Source organism: Cnephaeus nilssonii, assembly GCF_951640355.1.
Source record: "Cnephaeus nilssonii genome assembly, chromosome: X".
Lineage (NCBI taxonomy): Eukaryota > Metazoa > Chordata > Mammalia > Chiroptera > Vespertilionidae > Cnephaeus > Cnephaeus nilssonii.
The window spans coordinates 68601428-68615441 of NC_137071.1; positions in this window are offsets into that span (position 1 = coordinate 68601428).

A 14014-nucleotide genomic window follows, 5' to 3' on the forward strand; every position below is an offset into this window, starting at 1 on the left:
AGGCTGCCAAAAATTCTTTATTGTTAAAGAATTGCCACATGCTACTCCCTTCCCCTTGTCACCTTGTCAGGATAGTGCTTACATCTGGGTATGTGGGTGAGCACTATTTTCTCCCTAGAGCCCTGGTCTCGACACCTACCCAGACTTAGTTTCTTTAGAATTAGTTTTCAATCAGTATATTTAGGGTTTTTTTTAGCTTCCCCTAACATTAATACCACACACAACTTTGGTATGTTGATCAAAACTATGACATCTATACTAATAAAAGAGTAATATGCTAATTAGACCAGGAGACCTTCCAGACATCCTTCTGGACAAAGCCATGGTGGTGGGGCTGACGCAGAGGCTGTTAGGGGTGGTCAGGATGGTGCGGGGGAGGGCAGTTGGGGGAAACCATGCCAGCAGGGGGGGGGCAATTGGGTGAGCAGGCCAGCACGGGGGGGGCAGTTAGGGGTGAGCAGGCTGGCAAGGGGGGCAGTTGGGGGCAAGCAGGCTGGCAGGGGGGCAGTTGGGGGCAAGCTGGCCAGCAGGAGGGGGGCAGTTGGAGGTGAGCAGGCTAGCGGGGGGGGGGCAGAGGGGGGTGACCAGGCTGGCAGGGGAAGGCAGTTGGGGGCCATGAGACCTGCTGGGGAGGGCAGTTGGGGGCCATCAGGCTGGCCAGGGAGGGCAGTTGGGGGCCATGAGGCCAGTAGGGGAGGGCAGTTGGTGGCCATGAGGCTGGAAGAAGAGGGCAGTTGGGGCCATGAGGCCAGCAGGGGAGGGCAGTTGGGGGTGATCAGGCCGGCAGGCAGGTGAGCGGTTAGGAGCCAGTGGTCCCGGATTGCGAGAGGGATGTCTGACTGCTGGTTTAGGCCCAATCCGGCAGTCGGACATCCCCCAAGGGGTCCCAGATTGGAAAGGGACAACCCACCCCCACCCCCGATGCACGAATTTCATGCACTGGGCCACTAGCTAATATTAATACAATACTATTTACTAAATTACAGACTTTATTCAGACTTTATTCAGTTTTTTCCATCAGTGTCCCTTTTCTGACCAGGATCTAATCCAAGATCCCATGCAGCATTTATAATATGTTTAGTTTTATAAAAACCCATCCCTAGAAACAAGTTTCCTTTTAGGAGATGGAAAAGGTAAATAAATAGATGTTCTGGTCAATTTATGATCCTGAGCTATGCTACTCAGAAGGGAACTCCATCACTTCTGTACCAAAGCCCTTAATTCATGACACCTCATCACAGTTATTTTACATGTCTTATATTAGCACTTCTCACAGTAGTACAAAGGGATTGGATTTGACAAGCGAGCTATTTTAGCAGCCAATATTATGAGGGTGATAAAATGAGAGGTTTGGCCTTATCTGTTTTCTATGCTTCATTTTTCTTCAAACTGTATTTAAACTTTTTACTAGAAGTTGTAACATTTGACTATAACATAAATGCGGAGCAACACCCACACCAACAGGGAAGGGACTCTTTACAATGTGTGTTTGGTTTTGTTTACCTGAAATTAACTATTGAAATCATACAGAAACTGACTTGATTAGGTTCTTTTTGCTTGATAATCTCAAGAGAGGGAAGGAAAAGCAGACTATGGCATCCATTTATTCCTTCAACAAATAATCAGATTATTAAGAATAACTCTCTCAGCTGGCTGGTTGGGCGTGGCTCAGTGGTTGAGCCTCAACCTGTGAACCAGGAGGTCATGGTTCGATTCCTAGTCAGGGAACATGCCCAGGTTGCAGGCTTGATCCCTAGTGTGGGGCGTGCCTTCTATCTCTCTCCTTTCATCTCTGAAATCAATAAAAATATATTTAAAAAATAACTCTCGCATAATGTATGCCAATTATGTATCAGGCAATTTGCAAAGTTTTTTACATATATTGTTTCCCTGAATGCATCACTACAATCCCATGAGGTAAGCACTATTAATACCCTTCTTTCATAGGGAGAGTGTCAGGAAACAGAAGGTTGTAGAGGTTAAGTAACTTGCCCAAGGTCACACAGCATGTAAGTGAAGGAGCCAAGATTCAAGGCCTGGTCAGCCTGATTCCAAACCTGGTCTTCTTGGCCAGTATGCTAAATTGCCACTCTGAGCACCTGCTACTTTTTAGATACAGGGCTGGGTAAATAGGATACAGCCCTTATCCCCTCAAGCCTTATACTCTAACTGGAGGAGAGAGACTAATAAACAGTTAAACTATACAACCCTGTCTTCTCAAGCATTCCTTGAATTGGTTACAAGCAAAGGTGATCAGTAAATGAAAGCAGTGAATGTCCAACACCTTCAAATACTTAAATTCCTTTTCAGGTCCTCACAGCAAAGACCTCTCCCTTCTATGTACCCTGAAGACCCTTAGCACTTAAGAATGGACTTACAGATATTGATATGTTCCTCCATTGTGTGGCTCTGGCTAGATACTGGCATTGCCATCACATTTACTCTCCTTTGAGGAAAAATGATGAGAAATATAATGTGAAAGTACATACAACGATGGAATCTGTCAATGTAAGAAACATTCAAACCTGTAAAGAATTTTTGTGAATTTCTTTGAGCCAAACTGTGGACAACTGCTGGGAAGCAAAATCTCAATACCTTGAGATAATGCTCCAGAGAATGGCAGTTTTTCACCTTATTTTATACATTACAGTCAAAAGAGAAGACTTGACTTAGCCAGTTTGGCTCAGTGGATAAAGCATCAGCCTGTGGACTGAAGGGTCCTGGGTTCAACTCTGGTCAAAGGCACATGCCCAGGTTGCAGGCTCATTCCCAGTGGAGGGGGCGTGCATGTAGGAGGCAGCCAATCAATGATTTTCTCTCATCATTGATGTTTCTATCTCTCTCCCTTCCTCTCTGAAATCAATAAAAATATATTTTAAAAAAAGAGAGAAGGCTTAAATGGGTTACATGAAATTCATTGGTGATAGATTAGGGAGGTGGAAAAAAGGAAAGCAGTGAAATCTCTGGGACTGGATAAAAAAAAGGATATGTCTTTTACATAGGTGGGTACAGGATAGTTAATAGTCAACAAAATAACACGATAAAAATAACTATGAGAGGATTTGTAGGTTCTGTTGTGGTGCATTGGTTGTGCTCTGAAGTGTCTGGAAAATGGAAAGTTATACTGACTTTCCAAAGGTATGTTATGGTAGTTGCAAAAGATAATAGGCTCAGTTAAGGTAAAGATTTTTAAAAGAGTGGACTTTTTAAATATGTTTTTATTGATTTCAGAGAGAGAGAAAGGGAGAGGGAGAGACAGAGAAACATCAGTGATGAGAGAGAATCATCGATCTGTTGTCTCCTGCATGCCCCCTACTCAGGGATTGAGCCCGCAGCCCAGGCATGTGCCATGACTGGGAGTTGAACCATGTCCTCCTAGTTCATGGGTTGATGCTCAACCATTGAGTCATACCAGCCAGGCTAAAGATTGACTTTTAGCAGGGAAGATTCCAGCCTAGGGCATGATACCTGTCATAAACTGCTTTTAGTTTAAAAGTTTTAAGTTCAGAGAGAAACCAAGATGGCAGCATAGGTAAACACCTCGCACAACCACTTCAAAACTACAACTAAAAGAGAAAACGGGTATCATCCAGAACCACGGGAAGGCTGGCTGAGTGGAAATGATACAACTAGAAGGAAAGAGAAAAGCACATTGAGACTCGGAGGAGGTGCAAAAGTGAAGTGCAGAAGTACGGAGGTGTGCGCGTGAAGAAAGGGCTGGCAACTGAGCACGCTGTTGTCTTTTTCAATTGGGAGGTAGATACAAGCTCCCAACTGCTGTGAACTCCAGTTCCAGGCAAGACTCTGGGGACCCAGACTCATTTGGGGAGAAACTGGACTGACTGACATCGGGCAGAACTCGAGGGCGGCTTTCTCTCAGAGGTGCTTGCAGCGATCATTGTTCCTGCATGGTGCTGTGGGACACAGAGACACGGGACCTCTTCCAGGCAGGGCTGACTGGCAGCCATTGCTGTTTGCTCAACCCTGGTGATTCCCTGAAACTCTGCCCCACCCAATTTACAACCCCACCCAAGCTGTGCACACAGGCTTTTGCATATGAATGGCCTGGCCCTTTGCAATCTGAAACCTAACATACTGCAGCAGGGTCAAAGAGCCCCAGAGCCTCCAAAAGAAGACCCAAGGCTTGACAGCAGCTTGCATTGCTTCACAGCTGGGCCTCATCTGGGCACCTCCAAACCCCAAACAAAGAGAAGGAATCTGCAGATCTCTCTGTAGCTCCTGCTGAGCGGCCCCAGAAAGTGGCTGACTTTGCACCTCCTTGGAGATCTAAGAGCCAGTGTACCCAGTGGTCAATGTGAGACCATACCAGATTACAACTCTTCACATCCATAAAGACACACTCAAGGGGCAGACTCAGTGAGCACCTAAGCCCCACTGAAGCAAGTCCTGCCCCATAAGGGTGTCTCCTGCACAACAGATCTTCCAGTGTAGACACAGCTGGTCCTCACAGCCAATTGGCCTGGAGGTCAATTCCTCCCAATGATACCAATAGCAATCAAGGGTTAACTGCAACAAGACTGTGCACACAACCCACAAAGCAGTGCAACAAGAGCATCCACCTCAGGTGACTGGGGAGGCTGAACCACTGGGCCCTATAGGACACCTACCACACAAGGCCACTCTATCAACTCAAGGAGACTTAGCAGCTACCCAGTACATAGAAACAAACCCAGGGAAGCAGACAAAATGCAGAGATAAAGAAATAAGTCACAAATGAAAGAAATGGATGAAAGCAAAATACTGGATATAGAGTTCAAAACCATGGTTATAAGGTTACTCAAGAATCTTCTAGAAACCTCCAAGGAATTTAGTGAGACCCTCAAGGAGATGGAAAAGGACCAGTCAGAAATTAAGCATACACTGACTGAAATAAAGAATAATGTACAGAGATTCAACAGCAGACTAGAGGATCCCAAGAATCAAGTCAAAGATTTGAAATGCGAAGAAGCAAAAAACACCCAACCAGAAAAGCAAAAAGAAAAAAGAATCCAAAAATATGAAGATAGTGTAAGGAGCCTCTGGGACAACTTCAAGCGTACCAACATCCGAATTATGGGGGTGCCAGAAGAAGAGAGAGAGCAAGATATTGAAAACCTATTTGAAGAAATAATGACAGAAAACTTCCCCTACCTGGTGAAAGAAATAGACTTATATTTCCAGGAAGCGTAGAGAACCCCAAACAAAAGGAATCCAAAGAGGACGACACCAAGACACATCATAATTAAAATGCTAAGGGCAAAAGACAAAGAGAGAATCTTAAAAGCAGTACGAGAAAAACAGTTAGTTACCTTCAAGGAAGTACCCATATGATACAACTGTTAGCTGATTTCTCAACAGAAACTATGCAGGCCAGAAGGGAGTGGCAAGAAATATTCAAAGTGATGAATAGCAAGAACCTACAACCAAGATTACTCTACCCAGCAAAGCTATCATTTAGAATTGAAGGTCAGATAAAGAGCTTCACAGATAAGAAAAAGCTAAAGGAATTCATCACCGCCAAACCAGTATTATATGGAATGCTGAAGGGTATTCTTTAAGAAGAGGAAGAAGAAAAAGGTAAAGACAAAAATTATGAACAACAAATACATATCTATCAACAAATGAATCTAAAAACAAGTGAATAAAAAGTCTGATGAACAGAATAAACTGGTGAATATAATAGGATCAGGGGCATAGAAAGGAAGTGGACTGACAATTCTTGGGGGGAAAGGGGTGTGGGGGGTGTGGGAAGAGACTGGACAAAAATCATACACCTATGGATGAGGACAGTGGGGTGGGTAAGGGCAGAGGGGGTCGGTGGGAACCGGGTGGAGGGGAGCTATGAGGGGGGGGGAGAGGAACAACTGTAATAATCTGAATAAAGATTTATTAGTAAAAATAATAATAAATAAAAGTTTTAAGTTCAGGCCCTAGCTGCTTTGGCTCAGTGGATAGAGCATCAGCCTGTGGACTGAATGGTCCCAGGTTCAATTCCGGTCAAGGGCACATGCCAGGATTGTGGGCTCGATCCCCAGTGGGGAGCATGTGGGAGGCAGCTTATCAATGATTCTCTCTCATTGACATTTCTCTCTCCCTCTCCCTTCCTTTCTGAAATCAATAAAAATATATTTTTAAAAAGAGTTTTAAGTTCAGACCATCCTTTGTGGTTACTTTAGGTGCCTGAGTTTGTAAGTCCACCACGCAAGCCTTCCCTGAGCTTGTCAGGTTAGGATGCTACCCCTATTAGTCCACACATCCCCCTTTTCATCATAAATTAATCCAAAGGATGCACTGATGACAAACTTTTTGGATGGATAACAAGGTTCTACAGTGCTAGGAAGGCTCATTCATAGGAAGTCTCAGTGTTAGTATATGTCTTGCTGAATTATGGACCATTGGGGATGGGGCAAGATCGTAACCTTGGATGAAAGTCAAGGCTGAATTTTTTTTCCTCCAAAGTGAAAAACAGGTAAATGGAAGGCAGTCATATTTTATGAGCCTTTATTAAGAAAACACTCTAGATTATTTCTAAACTACACACTATTATGATCCAGGTTTTGTTGCCTGTCTCACATTTTTATAGTTTGTATCTAGTATAACATTCACTTATACTTTGAGGGCATAACATATACCTTTCCGTTTTTATAATCTGACCATGAGATGGTTTTCCATTTACTATGGCCCATTTACTTCCCATTGGAAACATTTAGGTGCTGTTATTAATTTGATTACTGCTAGTTATATAATAGGAAGCTGAAATCTTACTTTTTAAAAAAAATTGGGGCCAAAGCTATAAGAACATAATACTGTATATTATAATTACTATCCAAATTCAGAGGCCTGGAGGACAGTAAGAGTTTCATAAGTAAATTTCTTGTGTTTTGGCAGCAGTTATAGAGGGCCGTGTTTTTATAGCCATTACAGCTTCTATTGGAATTGATATGCTGGGGATGAAAAGGGGCTACATGCTAACTTGACAAGCTCAGGGAAGGCCTGCTTGGTGGCCTTGCAAACTCAGACACCTAAAGTAACCACAAACAATGGTATGAAATTAAAACTTTTTAATTAAAAGCAGTTTAGGACAGGTAGTCATGCCCTAGGCTAGATTCTTCCCTGACAAAAGTCAATCTTTACTTTGACTCAGGTTATTGTCCTTTGCATCTACCATAACATATCTTTGGAATGTCAGGGTAACTCCCTTTTTTCCAGACTCGTCAAGGCAACAACCAATGCACCAGGGCAGAGACCATAAATCCTCTCATTGTTACTGTTATCATATTAATTGTTGACTGTTAACTATCTGTTATATGTCTATCATATTACTTTTTATCCAATTCCAGAGGTTTCCTCACTCCCCCCGCCACTTTGCCTTCTCTCACCTCCCTAATCTATCATCAATGAAATCATAACCCACTTATGTCTTCTCTTTGGATTGTAATGCATAAAATAAGGTGCAAAACTGCCATTCTCTGGAGAATTACCTCAATGTGTTGAGATTTTGCTTCCTGGCAATTATACACAGTTTGGCTCAAATAAACTCACAAAAATTCTTTACAGGTTTGAATGTTTCTTACATTGACATTTACTTAGTGTAGTGCAACAGGATTGCAAAGAAGCTCACTCAGGACCACCCCTCAGTCCCAGACCTGGTGCAGGGATCCAGAAAAGGGTCCATTGAGCCTGCCAGATGCTGCCACATCAGGTGAACTTGGGTGAGTTGTCTCTTGGATCCAGACCTTCCCTTGCTTGTGGTACAGGGTTTGACTTTATTTGAGCTTGGGTTTTTTTTAAATCCTCAAGGTGGAACTAAGGTTATGAGTTGAAAGAACCCAGGCTAAAGTGAGACAGGAGGAAAAATGAGTGGCTGGTTTTTAACTTTGGCTTTTCCATTGGCATTACTTTCTTAGGGTCTAAACAAATCCTTCACTGTATAAATTAAAGCTGAAGATTTAACTAAAAATGATATTAACTTAAAACAGCCACAATATAGTTGTCTTTGGGTGACTAAATTAATTTTTTAATATACTTTTATTGACTTCAGAGAGGAATGGAGAAAGAGAGGGAGATAGAAACATCAATGATGAGAGAGAATCAGCCGAAACCGGTTTGGCTCAATGGATAGAGCGTCGGCCTGCGGACTGAAAGGTCCCAGGTTCGATTCCGGTCAGGGCATGTACCTTAGTTGCGGGCACATCCCCAGTAGGGGGTGTGCAAGAGGCAGCTGGTCAATGTTTCTCTCTCATCGATGTTTCTAACTCTCTATCCCTCTCTCTTCCTCACTGTAATAAATCAATAAAAAATTAAAAAAAAAAAGAGAATCATTGATTGGCTGCCTCCTGCATGCCTCACACCAGGTATTGAGTCTGAAACCCGGGCATGTGCCCTGACCAGAATCGAACTGTGAACTTCTGGTTCATAGATCAATACTCTACCACTGAGCCATGCTGGCCAGGCTAAATTAAATTTTTTCATGCAACAATCAGAAAAATTATGGCTCTAAAATTAAACTAAATGAATGGGAAGCATATCGTGATTTGGAAATTAGAAGGTTTTAGGAACAGCACAGATAAAATCTTTTTTTTAAATAATAAGATTTTGGAGACTGTCTCTCAACTCTTCTGAAGCTAATAATTGCCTACACCCCATTTCTCTGCCTTCTATACCTCCTCCACTATGTCCATTGCTCTCTGAGCTTCCTTGTCTAGACTTTCACTTCCCAACGACAAAGTAAGAATCTTAAAGCGGCTAGAGAGAGACAGAAAGTTACATACAAAGGAACCCCCATCAGACTAGCAACTGATTTCTCAACAGAAACTCATCAGGCCAGAAGGGAATGGAATGAAATATACAAAGTCATGCAAAGGAAGGGTCTGAATCCACGAATACTGTACCCAGCAAGGCTATCAATCAAAACTAAAGGTGAAATCAGGAACTTCACAGACAAAAAAGGACTAAGGTAATTTATTACCGCCAAACCAGCAATGCAAGAAATGCTAAAGGGTCTGCTATAAAAAGAAGAAATAGGAAGCGAAGAAGGAACACAGGGGTAAAGAATAAAAATGGCGACAAACAAGTACCTATCTTACCTTATAATAGAGAAACATGCAAATTGACCGCACCTCCGCTATGCCCACGATTGGGCCGGCAGGAGGCTGGGGGCGGGACTCCGGGTGGCCTATCCGCCGTTGAGAAGATCAAGATGGCGGTGCCCAGTGGCTGGGCCCATGCCTCCGCTACCGGGGTGCCTGGGGAGATAGGCACCCCGGGGCGGCGTGGCCGGGCCCATCGGCACCCCGGGGGCGTGGCCGGGCCCATGCCGCCACTCCCCGGGGGTGCCTGGGGCCATCGGCACCCAGGGGGGGCATGGCCGGGCCCATCGGCAACCCGGGGGGCGTGGCTGGACCCATGCCGCCGCTCCCGGGGGTGCCTGGGGCCATCCGCACCCCGGGGGGGCGTGGCTGGACCCATGCTGCCGCTCCCGGGGGTTCCTGGGGCCATCGGCACCCCGGGGGGCGTGGCCGGGCCCATGCAGCCGCTCCCAGGGGTGCCTGGGGCGATCGGCCACCTGGGGGGGCTTGGTCGTGCCCATCCTCCAGCCGCTCCCGGGGGTCCCAGGGGCCGAGGCTTTCCCGGCCTTGGGTACCAGCGGGGAGCCTGCACCGATCGCAGGAAACCACTGGGGGTTGTCTCCTGTGATGGGTAGCATGGACGCTGGGTGCGGCAAGCCCAAGGCCAGGAAAGCCAGGGGCAGAGGCTTTCCCAGCCTTGGGCACCAGTGGGCAGCCTGCAAGGATCGCAGGAAACCACTGGGGGTCGGCTCCTGCGGTCCTTAGCAAGGATGTTGGGTGCCGCCGAGCCCAAGGCCACCGCCTGGGGCCAAGCCCCGACCCTGAAAAAGGCAGAAGGCGGTGGCCACAGCCAAGGCCTGGGTCCCTGGTGCCGGCAGAAAACTGGTGCAGGCAGCCAGGTGAATGTAGGTCTATTGCACGAATCTTCGTGCAAACAGGCTACTAGTCAATAATAACATTAAATGTAAATGGATTAAATGCCCCAATCAAAAGATATAGGGTAACAGATTGGATAAGAAAACATGACCCATAAATCTGCTGTCTACAAGAAAGAAAGAAACCTCAGAAAAAAAGACGCACACAGACTGAGGGTGAAGAGATGGAAAAAGGTTTTATAGGCAAATGGAAATGAAAAAAAAGCTGGGGTAGAAATACTTATATCTGACAAATTAGATACCAAAGTGAAGGACATAACAAGAGATAAGGAAGGCCACTTCATAATACTAAAGGGAGCAATCCAACAAGAAGAAATAACTGTGGTAAACATATAAACACCCAATACAGGAGCACCCAAATATATAAAAAAACTCCTGCAGGATATCAAGGGAGAGATTGACAGCAATACAATCATAATAGGAGACTTTAATACCACACTATCACCATTGGACAAATCCTCCAAACAAAAAATCTGCAAAGAAACATCAATCCTAAATGACTCACTAGACTAAATGGAATTAATTGACCTCTTCAGAACATTTCACCCCAAAGCCACAGAATATACATTCTTCTCAAGTGCACATGGGTCATTTTCAAAGATAGACCATATGTTGGGTCATAGGCAAAGTCTCTTCAAATTCAAGAAGATGGAAATCATATCAGCCATGTTCTCAGATCACAGTGGAATAAAACTGCAAGTCAACTACAATAAAAACAATCCAAAAAAATCAAACACATGGAGACTAAACAGCATGCTATTAAACAAGGACTGGGTTACCAGAGAGATCAAGAAAGAAATAAAAAGCATCATGGCAACAAATGACTATGAAAACACAACAATACAAAATCTATGGGACACAGCAAAAGCAGTCTTGAGAGGGAAGTTCATAGCTCTACAAGCCTACTGCAAAAAAAACAAGAAACAATGGTAATAAATTGCCTAACCCTACAACTCAAAGAGTTAGAAAGAGAGCAACAAGAAAAGCCCAGTGTAAGCAGAAGGAAGGAAATAATAAAGATCAGAGCGGAGATAAACGACATTGAGACCAAAAAAACAATACAAAAGATCAACAAAACCAAGAGCTGGTTCTTTGAAAGGATAAACAACCTCTAGCCAGGCTCACCAAGAAGCAAAGAGAGAGGACCCAAATAAACAAAATCAGAAATGAAAGAGATGAAATAACAACAGACCCCACCGAAATACAAAGGAATGTTAAAAAATACTATGAACAACTCTATTCCAATAAACTGGACAATCTGGAGGAAATGGACATGTTCTTAGAAAAATATAACCTTCCAAAACTCAATCAGGAAGAATCTAAACAGCTCAATAGGCCAATAACTATGGAAGAAATTGAAGCAGTCATCAAAAATCTTCCAGCAAACAAAAACCCGGGGCCAGACGGCTTCACAGGGGAGTTTTACCAAACATTCAAGGAAGAACTAAAACCTATCCTCCACAGACTATTCCAAAAAATTCAAGAGGAAGGAACACTTCCAAGCTCCTTCTATGAAGCCAGTATCACCCTAATACCAAAACCAGATAAAGACAACACAATGAAAGAGAATTACAGGCCAGTATCCCTCATGAACATAGATGCCAAAATCCTCAACAAAATTCTAGCAAATCGGATCCAGCAGCACATCAGAAAGATCATACACCATGACTAAGTAGGATTTTTCCCAGGAATGCAAGGAAGGTACAATATCCGCAAATCCATAAACATGATACATCACATAAACAAATTGAGAGATAAAAATCACATAGTCATATCAATTGATGCAGAAAAAGGATTTGACAAAATCCAACACCCTTTCTTGATAAAAACTCTCAACAAGGTGGGAATAGAAGGATCATACCTCAACATAATAAAAGCCATATATGACAAACCCACAGCCAACATCATGCTCAATGGGCAAAAAATAAAACCATTTTCCCTAAGAACAGGAACAAGACAGGGATGGCCTCTCTCACCACTCCTGTTTGACATAGTACTGGAAGTATTAGTCATTGCAATTAGACAAGAAGAAGAAATAAGAGGCATCCAAATTGGAAAAGAAGAAGTAAAGCTGTCCTTATTTGCAGATGATATGATATAGTACATAAAACACCCAAAAGACTCCATCAAAAAACTAATAGATTTAATAAATGAATTCGGCAATGTAGCAGGATACAAAATTAATGCCAAGAAATCTATGGCATTTCTATACACCAATAGTGAACTTACAGAAAAAGAGAGTAAAAAAGCAATCCCATTTACTATCACACCAAAAAAACTAAGATACCTAGGAATAAACTTAACTAAGGAGGTAAAAGACCTATACACAGAAAACTACAGGACACTGAAAAAAGAGATAGAGGAAGACGTAAACAGATGGAAGAACATACCATGTTCATGGATTGGTAGAATCAACATCATTAAAATGTCCATACTACCCAAAGCAATCTATAGATTCAATGCACTCCCCATTAAAATACCAACGGCATATTTCACATACCTAGAAAGAACTCTCCAAAAATTCATCTGGAATAAAAAAAGACCCAGAATAGCCACAGCAATCCTGAGAAAGAAGAATAAAGTAGGAGGGATCTCAATACCAGACCTCAAGATGTATTACAAAGCCACAGTTCTCAAAACAGCTTGGTACTGGCACAAGAACAGACATATAGATCAATGGAACAGAATAGAGAATCCAGATATCGACCCAAACTACTATGCTCAATTAATATTTGACAAAGGAGGCATGAACATACAATGGAGTCAAGACAGTCTCTTCAATAAATGGAGTTGGGAACATTGGACAGATACATGCAAAAAAATGAAACTAGACCACCAACTTACACCATACACAAAAATAAACTCAAAATGGATACAGGACTTAAACATAAGACGGGAAACCATAAAAATAGTAGAGGAATCCACAGGTAGAGAAATCTCAGACATATGCCGAAGCAATTTCTTCACCGATGCTGCTCCTAGGGCAATGGAAGCTAAAGAGAAAATAAACAAATGGGACTACATCAAAATAAAAAGCTTTTTCACAGCAAAAGAAACCATCACCAAAACAACAAGAAAGCCCACTCTATGGGAGGACGTATTTGCAAATGTTATCACTGATAAAGGTTTAATCTCCAACATCTACAGGCAACTTATACAACTTAATAAAAGGAAGATAAATGATCCAATAAAAAAATGGGCAACGGACCTAAATAGAATCTTTTCGAAGGAAGACAGAAGGAAGGCCAAGAGAAACATGAAAACATGCTCAAAGTCACTAATTATCCGAGAGATGCAAATCAAAACAACAATGTGGTACCATCTCACACCTGTCAGAATGGCAATCATCAACAAATGACAAGTGCTGGCGAGGATGTGGAGAAAAAGGAACCCTCGTGCACTGCTGGTGGGAATGCAGACTGGTGCAGCCACTGTGGAGAACAGTATGGAGTTTCCTCAAAAAACTAAAAATGGAGCTCCCATTTGACCCAGTGATTCCACTTCTAGGAATATATCCCAAGAAACTAGAAACACCAATCAGAAAGGATATATACACCACTATGTTCATAGCAGCACAATTCACCATAGTTAAGATCTGGAAACAGCCTAAATGCCCATCAACAGATGAGTGGATTAGAAAACTATGGTACATCTACACAATGGAATACTACACTGCTATAAAAAAGAAGGAATTCTTACCATTTGCAGCAGCATGGATTGACCTGGAGATCATTATGTTAAGTGAAATAAGCCAGGCAATGAAAGAAAAATACCACATGATATCACTCATTTATGGAAAATAAAGAACATTATAACCTGATGAATAAAAATATAGATACAGAGGCAGTAAAGCACCGAAGAGATTGTCAAATTACAGTAGGAAGGCTGGGGAGTGTTGGGGAGGGGGTAAAAGAGATCAATTGAAGGACTTGTATGCATGAATATAAGCACAACCAATGGACACAAGACACTGGGGGGTGGGGGGGTGGGATAAGGGCATGCGACAGGGGG